Here is a 16,292-nt window from a genome sequence, read left to right as displayed (position 1 = left end):
ATGTGTGCTTTCCACCATGGCGAGACTCCAGGCCCATTTCTAATCTGGGAACAAGAAACACACAGCAGTTGACGTTCCTTTCTTGATCCTTCCCTTCTCTGAGGTTGCGACCTTCGTACCATCACCAATCAATTGCTGGAGACCAAATGTGAGCTCCACAAACGTGTCAAGTTCAAATTCCTCACCAGGGCCAGTGTCTTCCAATGCCTTTGCTTAAACACATCGGAAGAGGCAGTTGAACGAGGATATGTGGAAAAATGGACCGTACCCCAGCCAGAGCAATTCATGTTCCACGATGACTGATTCGGCTCAATTAAAGGGGCAAAGAATAGACCCTGTTTGGCTCTTAGGATAAGACTTCTCAGATCTGGTCCTTTGAAGGAAAGTCAAGAATGACAATTGTAGGACCTACAAATATTGTGGAAGATGTGACTTGGGTGAAAAAGGACGGTTTGCCCTGCTTCCTTCTGAGCGCCTCAGTGGGTCAGACTGTTCTCTCACGGGAAAGGGAGGTAGACAGGAACAAAGTGCAAGCCCCGCACTGTTGCAGAAGTCATGCTGGGTGTGTGGTAGTTCAGGAACTACATTTTGGAGTGGCTCGTGGGATAAGATGCTGCAGATCTGGTCTACAGTCGCTGCAGATGAGGAAGACGAAATGGAAGAACCCACAAACCAACCAAGAAAGAAAACAGAAAACAGAGCAATTGGGGCTAACAAGGACTCCCTTGGTGACCTCTTCTGGCCACACAGAAATAATTTTCTCAGTACTTTGGTCAGGTACTGAAGAAATCTGCAATGCATCTTGGGATCACAGAGTGTGGGACGTTGAGTCTGGTGGTCATAAGTCAACAGTGACAGGAAATAAAGTGTTTAATTGTAGTCCCCATCCCCCATTTGTAAACACTTGGCTCCGGGAAGCACAGACAGGCATACCAGACTGTGGGGGGTCCCTGAACTAAAGGGTGTCACTATCCCTCGCCCCACCTTTGGGCCTGCTAACATCAGTAGTCTCTACCCATGAGCAGCAGCTGACTTCAGGCTCTAGATGACATTGCCAAGCTGTGGGATACAAGAAGCTGTGAGGCTGGGAGGAGACACCATGGCTGTGGCAACTCTTATAAAGGAAAGCATTTAGTTGGGGCTGGCTTACAGTTTCAGAGGTTTAGTTCATTATCATGAAGCGTGGTGGCATGGCGCTGGGCAAGGAGCTGGCCATTCTACATCTTGATTGGCAGGGAACAGGAAGAGAGAGAGACTTGGTGTCTTGGTTAGGATTTCTGTTGCTGTGAAGAGACGCCATGACTATGGCTACTCTTGTAAAGAAAACAATGAATTGGGCTGGCTTACAGTGTCAGATTCCATTATCCTGGTGGGACATGGTGGCAGGCAGGCAGACATGGAGCTGGCTGCATCTTGATCAGAAGGCAACAGGAAGTGGACTGTGACAATGACTGAAGCTTAAGCAAAAGAGACCTCAAAGCCTGCCCCCACAGTGACACACTTCCTTCCACAAGGCCACAGCTCCCAACAGTGCCGCTCCCTATGAGCTTATTGCATTCAAACTACCACACTGGGCCTGGTTTGAGCTTTTGAAACCCGAAGCCCATCCCACAGTGACACACTACCTCCAGCAAGGTCACACTTACTCCAACAAGGTCATACCTCCTAATCCCTCTTAAGTAATACTGTTCTCTAATGGCCAAGCATTCAAATATATGAAGCCTGTTCAAACCACCTCAGGGGCCTCTGGGCCCTGTGTCTGAAGTACATGATGTCTTCAGCAACAGGGACTTCCAACTCTGGGGGTGAGCCAAGGGTAACAGCAGCATCCTATAATACCACCAGGAGATACTTGTACAACCCTGACTGACAACTCAAAGGAGGGCTTTCATACTTTGTGTTGAGACTTCTTTAGATTGTTTTTGGGTCTTTGGGGGGGGGAACATTGTCAATCCAGATGGGAAATTTTCATTTAATATGCATGTGTATTTATATACAAACTTATGCATATTTTTGACATTTTTGGGTAGTTAATAGTCTGATTTCTCATGACTTTTTTCAGACATCCTTGTTGTTATTTCCCCCTCCTCCCTTCTGAGTCTATTTATTTTCCTCCCTCTTCCTAACTAGAGCCCCCTGTTTTCCCCATTTCCCCCTTCAGATCACTTGTGCCATGCTAATCCTGTCTCTATTGTTCTCCCTCCCCTGCAATGTTCCCTGTCTCTCTGCTGGTTTCTGTAGTTACTACAGGCTATGTACTCACATGGAAAGCTTTGGAGCTAGGAATCTCAGGTGAGCGAGAACTTGTGACATTTGTCTTTCTGGGTTCCCTCACTCAATATCATCTTTTCTAGTTCCATCCATTTACCTGCAAGCTTCATGAATCTCTCTCTCTCTCTCTCTCTCTCTCTCTCTCTCTCCCCTCTCTCTCTCACACACACTTTCCTTCTTGAGACGGTCCCTCACTATGCAGCCTGACTGTCCTTGAATTCAGTATGTAGACTAGGATGTTCTTGAACTCACAGAGATGCACCTACATCTGCCTCCTGAATTCTGGGATTAAAGGTGTGCGCCACCACCCCTGGCATGATTTCATTGTTCTTTTCAGTTTAATAGTATCCCATACATCCAAAGCTACACAGAGAAACCCTGTCTCGAAAAACCAAAATAAAAATAGTATCCCATATGACTGTGCATGAGATTTGTGCCATTAAGAATATCAGCGTGTTTCTTCTCTTAATTGCTTCAGTAGAAATGCCACAGAGCCACGTAGCTGGGGGAATTGCCTCATCTCATAGCTTTTTTAGTTCTAGTACTTCACGCCTTCCATCTCCATTTGAGAGAGGGAAACTCATCACTGAAATTAACCAGACCATGGCAAGGACTGCAGTCCAAGCAGGGCCTTAGTACATGGCAATGTACTAAGAAGATACGTCATATGCCAATGACCAGAAGAGAGGAAAGGGGAGTCAGGAGGTGGGTAGATGAAGTCTCGAAGCTATTAGAATTGTGTCTCATGCCTTCCTTACCTCCAAGGTACACTGCTGCTACACTTCTAGAATTTCTGCATTTAAAAATTTAATGTGTACTACAGATATGCTTTTCATTTCTAAGTTTAAATTCCTACATTTTAAATAATCTTTTTCTTTGATTTTGTTTTCCTTCTTTTATGTCCTTTCTAAATGGATGCATCTGTACCCAATGCTAATCGTGCCTTTGATCTTTAATAAATTGTCATATCCATTTATCATTCTGAACAGCTTCCACTTTTAGTGCCAAGACTGTCAGTGCAATATGAGATCAGTAATTGCTGAGCATCCGTCATTTCTGAACTGCTGTGTCACTCAGTTCTTGGCAATCCACAATAGTTCACTAAGCTGAGTCTTGTGGAGTCAGAGTTAATGTCAAGTGTTTTTATTTCTGTTTTTTTTTAAATGTATAAGTATTAAAAGGAGAAAGACTACCTTAAGCATTGAAATTTTGCTAAAACATTTATGTAAGCAAACCAGGGTTGTCAGACACAATCTAAGCATTCTGAGCATGACTGGCTGACAAATCAACCACCTATTATCGTACTGTCATTAAGATGGAGAGATAGCGATAAGTGAACCACAAGGGAACAGTGACATGGTGATTATTCTAGCTTCTTTTCTTTCTCGGTTAGAAATAGCTTGGATGCAGCCAGCAGGGACCCGTTAAGAACCTCTTACTAAAGGCCACGCAATTTACAAAATAATCTGCTATTCCCTCACAGAATGCCTTTTAGTCTCATTCTATTAATTCTCGCCTTCTACCAATACATAAACTACAGGAGAAAAGGAACTTAAATGATGGGGTCCATGTTGCACCAACCTCCAAAGCAGAATTCTATTTGGCCAGGAGAGACAAGATTACTGAGTCAGTGAGGTGATGTACCCCTTTGACCTTAGTGGGACAACCAACCTCTCTGTGAGAACCTGGGACCCTACTTCTGCACTTTCTATACCGGCGTTCTCTGAGGTGGCCTGAGACACTCTAGTTGAGTGTGAGTTGATTTACACAAGCTCAAGACCTTCCTTGCTTTGGCTTGGAAAAGGCAGAAGCAGTAGAAACTGCTGAATAATTGGGTTTCCAGGATCTATTAACAAAGTCCTACACTTGCTTTTAGAAGTCTCTTAAAAGCACCAGACTTGCTGTTTCCAGTCATCACACTGCAGTTGCTGTCATGCAGAACTCTAAACACAGCTGGCCAAACAATCAGTGCAAGTTAAGCCCAGAATCTGAAGGAAGGGGGCTGTGGCAAGTGTATGGTTTAGAAGAGAAAGTCACATAAAGGAACTCTCAGACTTCCTTTTACTTCTCTTGTTCAGTTTTATGAACTGTCTATTGATCAGCCCAATGTGAAAATAGTGAAAAATCTCTTAAATTCTGGTTAGTAGGAATCTGCTAATATTGCACCTAAACCAAGACAGACGCACCGATCAGTTTTGCTATAAATTTGTCCAATTCTCTCCCAGAAATCAGTAAGGATGGCCCTTTAGTCAGTTTTATTACTTGTCACGATGATGTATTCAGAAGGGTGATAAATTAATAAGCCCAAGACAATGGTCATTTGGCTGGAAGATATGATAGAAAAGAATACAATGACTTTTTGAAAAGGGTGTAAAGACAGAACATTGTATTTTAGGAAAGAATATAGTTATATAAATGGAAACACACAGAGTGCTCAGGGCAGCTTGTTCTCTTTCTTTCCCATAGTTAAAAATTCCTGTAATTGACCTCATTCCAGAGGGTTTTCACTCATCACAAATAGAATTAGCTCAATGTTCACATGGTCAGTGGCTGAGCAGGTCTCACGGTCAGTGAAACACCACAACCCCCACCTTTAATTGTGGCTGCATGTTACCTGTTTAATGAAATGTTTATGGTCATAGTTTTCCTTAGTTATGGTAAAAGATAAGTTACACACAAAGCTTTAGACTCACAAAGATAGGATATATGATACAATATTTTCTTTATGTTTTCGGAATATATGTTTCTCTTATTGGTTGATGAATAAAACACTGATTGGCCAGTAGCCAGGCAGGAAGTGTAGTCAGGGCTACCAGACGAGGAGAATTCTGGGGAGAGAAGACAGAGAGAGGCCACAAGAAAGAAGCCATGTATTTGCGGAGGAGTAACATGCCAGATTATGGGTAAGCCACAGCCTCATGGCAATACATAGTTTAATAGAAATGGGTTAATAATTAAGAGAGAGAGAGCTAGCCAATAAGAAGCCCGAGCCACTGACCAAACAGTTTATAATGAATATGTCTCTGTGTGCTTATTTGGGGCTAATCAGCTGTGGGACCAGGCTGGAAAGAAACTCCAGTTGCAGTCTCATTTGGGGGAAATCTTAATTTCATAGAATTATAGTAATATTCTAAGGCTTGAAGTAAGTGTTCAGCAAAAGAATTGGTATAGAAGAAAAAGAAATGCCATCAATTTTGTTAATCTCTTGGGCAATTTCTTTGGGATACCTGAATAAAAATAAATATGTGATCACAATTATGTGGCAGTGAGATGGCTGCTGTCATGTTGTTTGAGCCATTGATATCTAGCTGTGTTGTTACGATAAATCTGCCAAAAGCTGCCGAGCCCTACCACCACGTGTGCTCTCTACGCCACCTGCCCGCCCGAGTTAGGTCCAAATGAATACACAGAGAGACTTGTATTAGGTTCAAATGCTGCTTGGCCAATGACTAGGATTCCCATCTGTTAGCTCAGTCTCAATTATCTTAAACCTACATATTTTATAAGACTTATCTTATCAGACGCCTTATTGGTGTCCCTCTTTGCTGGTGGCTCACATCCTGCCGCTGGAGGAGGAGAGGGGGAAAATGGGGCCACTTCCTCTTTCTCCTTGCTTATGAGTCTCCTTGCTATGTCACTTCCAGCCTGGATCACCACTTCTCTACTACATTTCCCAGAATCCTCTTTGACTCCTAGTCCTGTCTAACTTGCTGTTTCATTGGCCAAACAAAACTTTATTAAACAATCAATAAGATAAACGTACACAGTACATCCCCATCACTGTGTTATCAAACACTCTGCACGCAATGTCTGTGACAATGTTGTTGGTGATGGGAATGCCATCAATGTCTAGCTGTGTCATCAAACACTCTGCATGCAATGTCTGTGACAATGCTGTTGGTGATGGGAATGCATGAATTGATAGACTGAGGGAAGAGATTGCCTTCCTCACTTGAGAGGTTCAAATTCAGTCAATTCAAGGCTTGACTAGGGCAAAGACTAGTCTTTGTGCAGTAGGAACATCCGCTTCTCAATTGTGTGAACTTGGACAGAAGTTCCTTCAGGCTTCTTGAGTCAAACTGAAAGTGAAATATACACCTATCTTGGAACTTTGACTCCCATCTACTTATAGCCTGGAGTTTAAATGGTAGATTTCCTGGGTCTTAATCCTTCAGATAAGAACAGGAGATTTGCTTTCTTACCTGCTTTTCCATCTTGCTTGCTGCATGAATTGTGAGCCTTCCTAACCACCCGAAGTTGCCTCGCTCCCTTCTGTCTCCAGGCAGAACTCTGATTGATATAGTTAGATTTCTTAATATTGTAAATGCTTCAGTTTTGCACATTTCTGTCCCAGCTTTAGCTTCTCTCTTGAAAAGCTCAACAATAAAGATGTACAAGGAACCCACTTTGCTCTGCTCAGGCAACTGTGTTAAAACATTTTCTCCATATTTATTTTTTATAATTGGCATTCCATAGCTCTTCCTCTTAAAAGACAGTTTTAATAGAGGATTGCATAATTCCCACCACATGTGAGATAAAAATGGTGCAGAAACTCACAGTAATGAATTAAAGTCGTACTAAGACGACTGCTATATCTATAAATAGACAACTATTTTCCTTTATAGCTGAACACAGACATGCTGTGCTGTGTTTGCAAATGACCTGATTGGTTCAGGATAATAAATTGCTAAGTTATCCAAAGGAACATGTTCTTTGGCTTGCAAACATCTAATAGGAGGGCGATAACAAAAGTGGAACACGCAGAACATCAATTATCCTCTGATAGAATACAACTTAAGGGTCACCTCCTTGGGTATGGAAAAGCCAAAGGCATCCCTTTTCTTTAAGGAGGTCGCACAGCTCCGTTTAATGCTCAGCCATTTGGCAAACACATAGGTTAATGTCTTGAAAGTTAAAAAGCGAGGTGAAGGAGGAATTCAGCAGTGGAATTTAGGGTCTGCTCTCTGTTACAGAGCGAGGATAGTGGATGCGCAAAAACCAAGGGGAAGAATGGAGGGGAACAGAAATGTTGAACAATCCTATGGATAGCATAGGATTTCTGCACACATTCGAGTGCACTCAGGTCAGAACTCAGAGAGTGTGTGTGTTTGGAACAGGTGAAGGGTTGGGTACGTTACTCAGATCACTCGTGGGGAAGGTTTACAAAATTGGTGATTTTCATTCATGCCCCAGTGGTCCCCTAGCCTGATTTTACCTTCATTTTTATACTCAGCTGCAAACTACCATTTTATCATCATTTAAATGAATATATAAACAACTCAGATTTAATGTACACAAAACTGAGAATGTCTTACCTCCCTCACACCCACTCATCCCCATTAATTTTTTCAACAGTTAGCAAATTCATGTTTCTGTTTCCTTGGGGGTGGAGATGATCTTTCACTATTTCATTGATGTCCCACACTCAGTCTATTGGATGCTCTCACAGTTTTGTTTCCAGATATTTCTAAAAATGTAGTCAATTTTCCATCCATTTCTTCCTGATTCAAGAGGAAAACAAACCAACATGTCAGCCAAGACAATCGGCTCAGCAGTCAGGGTGACCCTTGTTAAGCCTTTGGCTATTGGTAAAAAATAAGAGAAAGCTAAACAGGACTGAAATCCACCTGCACCATGCACAGAGCTGTGTGCCAGAGAGGGGTGGCAAGCAACTTCACAGAGTTTAGAACTAACTGCCCAGGTTCACCTAGACAGTAATCCAATATGTACAAGAGATAATTCAGTAAGCAAAGGAGGTACAGGTTGCTGTAAGCTTAACAAGTGGAATTAACAGGACAATAAAATTGAAAATGCAGATTTCTACTTTAGACATCCAGGAAAGATTTCTTTGAGGAGGTGATGAAGAACAGACCTGTCTTGGAGATTGTGTGGGCAGAGACTGTTGACCACACGAGGCCCAGAAGGAGAAAGATCACCGTGTGATCATGAACACGGTGATTAGTGTGCCTGCTCTGCAATGAGAGAGCTGGGGGAAGCAAGGCACCTGATGCTGTCACTGTCCCAGGCTAGGCGGAGTTCCTGAATTTGAACTAACACCTTCAGTTTTACACAGGGGACAGAGGGAAGTGATTTTAACCAGGCGGGTGACAACACTAATTTAGCCATAAAAGCAAGGATTATGACCTGAAGGTGATAGCTGAGCTGAAATGACATTTCTCTTAATGCTATTTCCCTTTCAAAATTAAAACTAGTTTTTGAGTTGACCTGAGTTATACTAATTATCTACAGAATTTTCTCTGCCAGAGCTCTTCCTTTCAAGTAGTGACAAGTTCAGCCCATGCCAGCTGAAATTCACTGGTAAACCACTTCTGGCCTGATGAGGGCAACATTTGACCAAGTCATTGGAATAATAGGAAAGATAGAGAATACTTAAAAAAGAATTACAATTTTTAGTTTGAAAGAATCCTAAAAGGCCAGACTGTTGAATTTGGTCTTTAATTTAGGATAGTTTATTTACTAAAGGTTCCTGTGTCATTAATTTGTTTTGTTTAAAAACTGCACCATACATGTTAATGGAGTTTAGAGTGAAGACAAAATCCATAAAAGCTATCAATATTCTCAAAATATTTCACATCTTAATAATTATCCATGTCTGTGTAACTATATTGACTATCTTAATGACAGTAATGAGTTCATCTATTTCTGTGGCAGTTAGGCATTCTTCTGATCACAAAATTTCCAATGACAAACTGGGGACATTTTTATTTTGACAGTGGTTTTTGACTGTCCCATGTATTTTATTTGCATGTACTTTGTATACTTGAGTATCTCAGGCCACTCACTCTACTACTTGCAGAATAATGCAGCAGAACTATTAAAGCCTAACAGGAATCAACTAGAGCCCCTCCCCCCATGACTGTCAGACCCCCTTGTCAAGCAAAGTCATGGTATGGGACCTTCTATTTCTCCTCCAATGGTGACAGCTTCATGTCTTTTTACACCTTGCCACATCCAGCTGATTGTTTTGGAAGCATTCACTTACACTGTCTTCATGACATTTTTCCTTTGCAGTTACTTAAATTTTTAAAGAGGATCTTGGTAGTCCATTATCTGCTGACCCTTTGGAATGGATTTTTAATGGGGAAATTCTTCATTTAGGGCTATTTGGAATGAAGTCATTTCTCGTTTCCCTAAATCATAACTCACAGAAGCACTGTTAAAAAGGTGATCTGCACTGCTTAAGGTGGAAACCTTAAGCTATACCTCTGTGAAATAAATTTGTCTCACAAAAAGTTATGCTGTAACTTTTGAATATGAGCACTCAAAAGTTTTAATCCATGATTATATTTAAAATGTCATTTTAACTCCCTCTTAAGGGTTCTACGATGTGGTCCTGAGGACAAAGTACACTGATTAGTTAAGATGAGTCTAATTACTATTTACATTCTATTCTCCTCTTACAGTTCCTTTAGAAGGAGAAGCTAATTAATAGGTAGGACTCCAATACTTCGCATTCAAAGGATTCAGGGCATTAGGTTCTGCTCCCCATCTACAGGGCCTCTTCAGCATGTCCATTAGGACAACGACCAGCAGGTATTCACCCTTTCTGTTCCAGTGCGAGCATGGACAGAGACATGTTTTCACATCGCTCGATTTTGTTAGAGCCCAAAAAGGATGGGAAGAATGCCACTTTCTTCAGTGGAAGCCATTTGGAAGTTACCATGGATAAATGCATCATCATCATCGTAAAACAGATACTTCTGAAGAAATGTAGAATGCTTTGCAAATCACGCACAGAATTTTATGGCTTACATTTTTACCAGTTCATGAGGATTTTAGGAAAGTGGTGGGAAGTTCCTTGCATAAGGAAAGGACTATTTCTAGGGCCAGATGCAAGCTTGCAATGCCATAATTCAATTATTATATTGAATGTGATTACTATAATCATCTGGTATTTTTCTTTCTAATTGGCCATTCCAGCTCCATGATGCTTTAATGACTTTGGTGTCCTCAACTTTAGGGAGAGCACACACTAGCCTAACCCGTGGGCCTCAGAGGTATCTATTGTGACCAATGATTCGGTCTCATTATCCCATATTTGTAGTGTTTTAAAAGTATTGTCCATTCTTTATTTTCCTAGAACTTTGGGTAAACATTGTCTAGTTCTTTAATTTTAGCATCTTAAAGTTGAACCTTAGAACCTTGGTTTTAAAACACTTACTGTTTTCTCAAATATTTCTTTCCAAGCAGAGGCTTTGAGACTTGGCGTTTTCAGAAGTGGATGTAACTAAGGTAGTCCTTTTGGTGGATTTTCCCTTTGATGAGAATGTAATATCCTTCCTGTTATTTTTTTTTTTATGTTTGGTTTGAAGTCTATTTTGTCAGACAACCCCAGCTCCTTTCCTAGGCCCATTTGCTTGGAATATCTTCTTCAATCCTCTTATACTGAGGCGATGTCTAGCCTTGGTGTTAAGGTGAGTTGCTTGGATGCAGCAGAGTGATGAATCCTGCTTTTTGCATTCATCCTATTTATGCTCTTTTATTAGTGAATTGACACCATTGGCATTGAGAGTTATCAATTAACAGTGTTTGTTGGTTCCTGCTATTTTGTTGTTGTATGTTTTTCCCCCTAAAATATTTTGATTTGCTGGTCTAAGATTTATTCTTTGTATTTTCTTAGGTGTCATTAACCTCTTTAAGTTGAAGTTTTCCTTCTACCACTTCTGGGTGTGTTTAACCAGGCATCCAGGCATCTGGGTTTGGGACAATTGTAATTGTAGGTGTTGATATCTGGTCTTGTCTTTGCTGGGTGGGTTTCCTGTTCCTTGGTTTCTGTTGCCCTCTCTGGATCTCAGAAGAATGCAGTGACTGTGGGTTGCCTGGTAGGGCGTGATTCTGAATATCTGCCAGGTGTGGCCATTGGAGTCCCTGGGTAGAACTTGTTTCTGGGTATTGGAGATGCAATGGTGGAATGGGGATGACTTTGCAGAGGTGCACATGTTAAGAAGGTCCACAGGAGAGAAAACAGCAGTGTCTGCTGGGAGGATCTGCAGAGTCCCAGGGAATGGAGACAGAGAGGAAGGACGGGCTCCAGCAGGTGCTGCAAGGCTGGGCATGAGACTGTGGGGGGGGGGGTCAGGATTGGAGGACAGGCCAGAAGGGGAACATAGTCTACTTCGTTATCAGTTTTTTTAAAAGTTAAGCTTAATATTTATTTCTCTAAATGAAAAATTTCTCCGATCTTTTATATAGTTATACTTAGTGAAAAATCAAAACACCTGCTTTTTTGTTTGTCTCCCACGTGTTTTATCTTCTTCTCTTCCTGCTCTCCAGGCTTGTGTCAAGTTGATGAGCATTTTACTATTCTACATCAAGTCATCTTTGGCCCTAAACATTTGTATCTATTTTATTTCATATAGTCGAGCTCCTTTAACAGCATATCATAGTCTCATCATCATCATTCCCAAACCACTACATATGATGTAAAAATCACATTGCAGGGACTCCGGATTCTGATAAACTCCCATGAAGAGTTCAGTTTTTTTTAATCACCCAGCAATTTAACTCTTGGTTGATAAACTTGAACTTGTAGAGATTTCTTTTTCATTTGTTGTAAAAGTCTTTAGTTTTGGGGAAAATCATTAGTCTGGGGAAATTCTCTCTAGTTGTAAGGAATGGTTCTTTGGATTTTAATGGTGAGCTGACAATTTTTTCCTCAACCTCTTGGATCTATCAGTCAGCATGTTTTCAGCTGCTCTGGGCAGAGATCAACAGCTTGCTTCTCTGCTTAGCTCTTCAATGTCCAAGGCCCTAGATCACCCAAACATTTTAAGGAGGTGTGGATGCCCTGGGCTCCTCCTCCCTCACACTCTGCTGCACCGAATCCTCTGTGTTTTCAGACATCCCCAAAAGCACCAGTTTTCCTGACACTGGAAGGAATGAACCCGAATGAAGCTTTTTGCTTGCTTTAGGAGCCATTCTGCTTACAGGAAACTGTTAGGCTTCCTTGTGGAAGACCTCATTTATAATCGCATTGCCCAGGGCATCCTCAGTTCCCTTTGACTTCATTGTGCCCTTGGTTGTTCTCTAGAGCTATAAATAATTGATTTTCATGTTTTATGCTTTATCTAGAACTTAAGTTCTAGAGAGGGTAGTACAAACTAAGTTACCCTGTCACCCTAAGAAGAATAAGTAGAGGCATATTCAGTTTTTAACACAAAGACTTTATGAAGCTATCTGGAAGATCTAGTACTAGGCAGGGTATAGCAAGTTCTGTGAGAGCCAAACAGCCACTTTTTGGAGGTAGATATCTTTAGATTTTTTTTTTTGCAATCTTATTATTAGCTTCTTTGGTTTTAATTTTTTTTTTTTTTTTTTTTGGTTTTCCAAGACAGGGTTTCTCTGTGGCTTTGGAGGCTGTCCTGGAAATAGCTTTTGTAGACCAGGCTGGTCTCAAAGTCACAGAGCCTCTGCCTCCCGAGTGCTGGGATTAAAGGCGTGTGCCACCACCGCCCGGCTGTTGTTAATTATTTTATGACTTGTTTTTGTACATGTAACATGTGTGATGTGTGTGTCAGCCAGCTGATGTGAGCACTGTGAACCGTCCGCACGAGCAGTGCACACTCTTCACTGTAGAGCCGTCTCTGTGGTCCCCGTATCCTCGTTCTTATGTTGGATTCAATGATGTTGCTATGGGAAAGTTTCAACAAAGCAGACATGTTTTCTTCTTGCTTCAATTTGAAGTTCGTGTCATAATATTAGCGCGTATAAAGCCTTCCAGATTTGGGGATGTCTTATTTTACATGTGCTCTACATAATTGCCCATGCATATTTCATGAGTGTTTAACTTACGATTCATAAAATGGATGTGTTTAAAGTATGAGACATTGAAATCACTGACTCTCTTTTGTTGTCCCCTTCGTATGTTTTAAATGTGTCTTATTTTATTTTTTGTGCGTGTTTGTATACATGCCTTGAAGCACCCGTGCGAGTCAAAGGACAACTTTCTGGAGTTGGCACTCTCCTTCTACTGTAGTTTGCAGGTGTATCAGCCGGGCTGTCAGGCACAGTAAGGGTTTTTGTCAGCTGAGTTATCTCACTGACCCTTAGTCATTTGTAAAATGACAAAATTCAGTGTTTTATTTTAATTTATTATGTCAAGGAAGAAAGGGAAATTAAAGTTGTTCTTGAGATAGAGGACCATGAAAATGCAGCATGCCGAAGCCACTGGGATGTGGTCAGGGCAGCCACAAGGGGACATTTTACGACAGTGAGAACTTCATCAAAGAAGAAGGGAAAAGAACCCAGTAAAGGACCTAGCATTGCAGCCTGGGGATCTAAGAAAAGAAAGAATGGAGACACAGAATACTCCTGGGGATGAGTCCCAGCTGTGCGTGTGTGTGTGTGTGTGTGTGTGTGTGTGTGTGTGTGTGTGTGTGTGTGTGTGTGAGTTTGCAGAATTTGATGCTCCTGAGGGTGAGCCTGGAGGGTGATGCTTGTGTCCCGACATAAGGAGCAGATTAGAAATTCATACTTGAGAGCCATGGTTCTGTGGGCGCCTCAAGGGTCCTCCAGCAGCTTCAGTCTGACTTCTGCGATAACCTGTATTTCTCTTCTGCCTTAAAATCCATAACAAGAAGCAAGGGACTCATGTTTCAACTCCTGCCCCTAATTTCACAACAAATTAGAAAAAAAATAAAAATAAAAATGGCAGCAGATAAAATAGAGGAAAACATTACAAAAGATTGCAGAGAGAAAGAATTGCGTTTCTGGAATGAAACCCACCCCCTATGTTAAGTAGATGGAGCAAAAAAAAAATAATAATTCTTGTGAATTCAGAAACGTGAAGTAGAGACGTTACATGACACAGCAGAAATACAGACAGAGAAACATATGATGTTATTGCCAACAGGAATGTGTTAAACTAGGAAAATCTGGATGAATGAATAAATCCCTAGACAATTCAGTATATAAAGATTGATTTATGAATGAACAGGAGAACTGAGCAGATCATTGATAAGTAAAGAGGGGTGAGGGAGTGGCTCTGTGGGTAAAATACTGACCTCAGAAGTATGTGGACCGAGTTCAGATCCTGAGCACTCATATAAAAAATGCTGGCTTCCACACGCACATGCATGTACACACACACATGCGCACAAATAAATGAATAAATAAACAATAAATATGAAGAGATGGGAACATTAACAATGTTTTCATAAAACATGTTCTTACTGTTTCATCATTGAATTCCAACAACTGTTTTATAAAGTCATTGTCAGTTCTCAAACTTCTAATTAAACTGAACTTATATTTTACAACTCAATCTATAAGATCATTATTACCCCAATATCAAAATCAAAGACACTAAAGCAATAACAACAATGACAAAACTAAGCTAACATCTTTGCTGAACATAAAGAAACCAAAACCTCAGCAAAACACTATCACACAACCCAAGAACAGTGTGTGTGTGTGTGTGTGTGTGTGTGTGTGTGTGTGTGTGTTGCTGGGATCTGACTCCAGGCCTTGCATATCCAAGCGAATGTTATACCACTGAGCTATATTTCCATTCCTATCTAGCATGTTAAAAACCATGATTATTCACCATGCTCAAGTGAGGTTTATCCCAGTGATGAAAAGATTGTTCAATATATGCAAGTCAACAAATGTAAGTCAGACAGCAAGCTCATTTCAATAGATGAACAAAAGATATTTGACAAAACTCTATGTTCCTTCATAAGTAAAACTCTTGGGTCATCAGTATAGTGTGGGTATGTGAATACAGGCGGAGCCTGACACCTAATGTCTCACAGAGGAGGAGAAGTTTGGAAGCTTCTCCTCTGAGGTCTGGAAAAGACAGGGTGCTATTTCTACAAGCAAATTCAATGTAGCTAATTTTAACACATAAAAGGGAAAAAATCCTGAAAATAATAAAACTATCAAAAATAAGTTTTAAATTCTTAGCAAAATTTCTAGATTTCCTCAGATTATTGAGAGTTTAACTTTTGATAATTTTGTTATTTGATAGCAAGTTTCCTAAGAAATCATGGTATTGAATTTCATGTCACTGTATTGTACTTGAAAAATAGTGATGAAGATAATCACTGAGTTGGGATGGAATGTAAGGAAATGTTATTTTTCCTGGTCAAGGGAAGCCTGCATTTGTCCTTTATTATTATTTATAAAATTAATGATATTTATTTTCCCCATTAATATTTAGTCAGAGTCGGGAATAGACAAGCTCTCAGTCACTTGGGTTCCAGTAAAGATACAGGACATAAATGCAGTACTAACTTAATGGAATATATTTTTTTATCATTTCCATAATGGGTCAGGAAGTAAAATATTGTATCCTATTTATTTGACATCAATGACTACCATGGTACCCTCAGTATGTACTCTTGACTCATTACATCTTTGGGTTATGGCATCTTAATTTTCTATCTCCAAAGCCCTATGTTTTCATGTCAGCACATTTACTTAGTCAAGAAAGACACTGGACTAAGCGTAATGTTTTATTTAACCAGCAAGTACATTTTCTTTTTGCTTGGTTCGTTACAAGGGGTGATCTCTGAAACAAGATTATTATTTTAGAATAGATCTGTGGTCATTGGACTTTGGTGCACATTAGAATCACCTGAGAGAATTTTTACGAATCCCGAAGTCAAGGCAGAGTCAAATTAAATCGACCTTCTGGAAGTGGAGTCTAGACATTGTTATTGTTTAAAACACCCAGTGTATAAGCAAGTTTGGAACAAAATGGAGTAAATGGGAGGAGAATGCTGAAATATTAGGATAAAGGCAGGCCTAATTTTTAAGATAACAGTTACGGATAACTGAGTTGGGATCTAACTTTATCGTCCAGGGTGGCTTCCAACTGCTGGGCCCAAGCAATTCTGTATCAAACTCCTACCTGGCCGAGACTCTCCTCCAGCGGTTCTCAGCCTTCCTGCGCTGAGATCCTTTAACACAGCTCCTCATGTTGTGGTAACTCCCAGCCATAACATTATTTTTCGTTGCTACCTCATAACTGTCATTTTGCTACTGCTATGAATTGTAAT

The 16,292-nt window shown here is 40.7% G+C and overlaps 1 protein-coding gene and 1 pseudogene across 2 annotated transcripts in view; both read left to right on the top strand.

Annotated features, from left to right (window-relative positions):
- The window catches only part of Tmem232 (transmembrane protein 232), a 199,950-nt gene that overhangs the window by 111,717 nt on the left and 71,941 nt on the right, over positions 1-16,292 (top strand). The window lies entirely within an intron of this gene.
- LOC118238331 lies at positions 17-9,649 on the top strand (annotated as a pseudogene).

The sequence above is a fragment of the Cricetulus griseus genome, chromosome 2, assembly GCF_003668045.3.
Source record: "Cricetulus griseus strain 17A/GY chromosome 2, alternate assembly CriGri-PICRH-1.0, whole genome shotgun sequence".
Taxonomy (NCBI): domain Eukaryota; kingdom Metazoa; phylum Chordata; class Mammalia; order Rodentia; family Cricetidae; genus Cricetulus; species Cricetulus griseus.
This window is presented reverse-complemented; position numbering and strand designations above follow the sequence as displayed.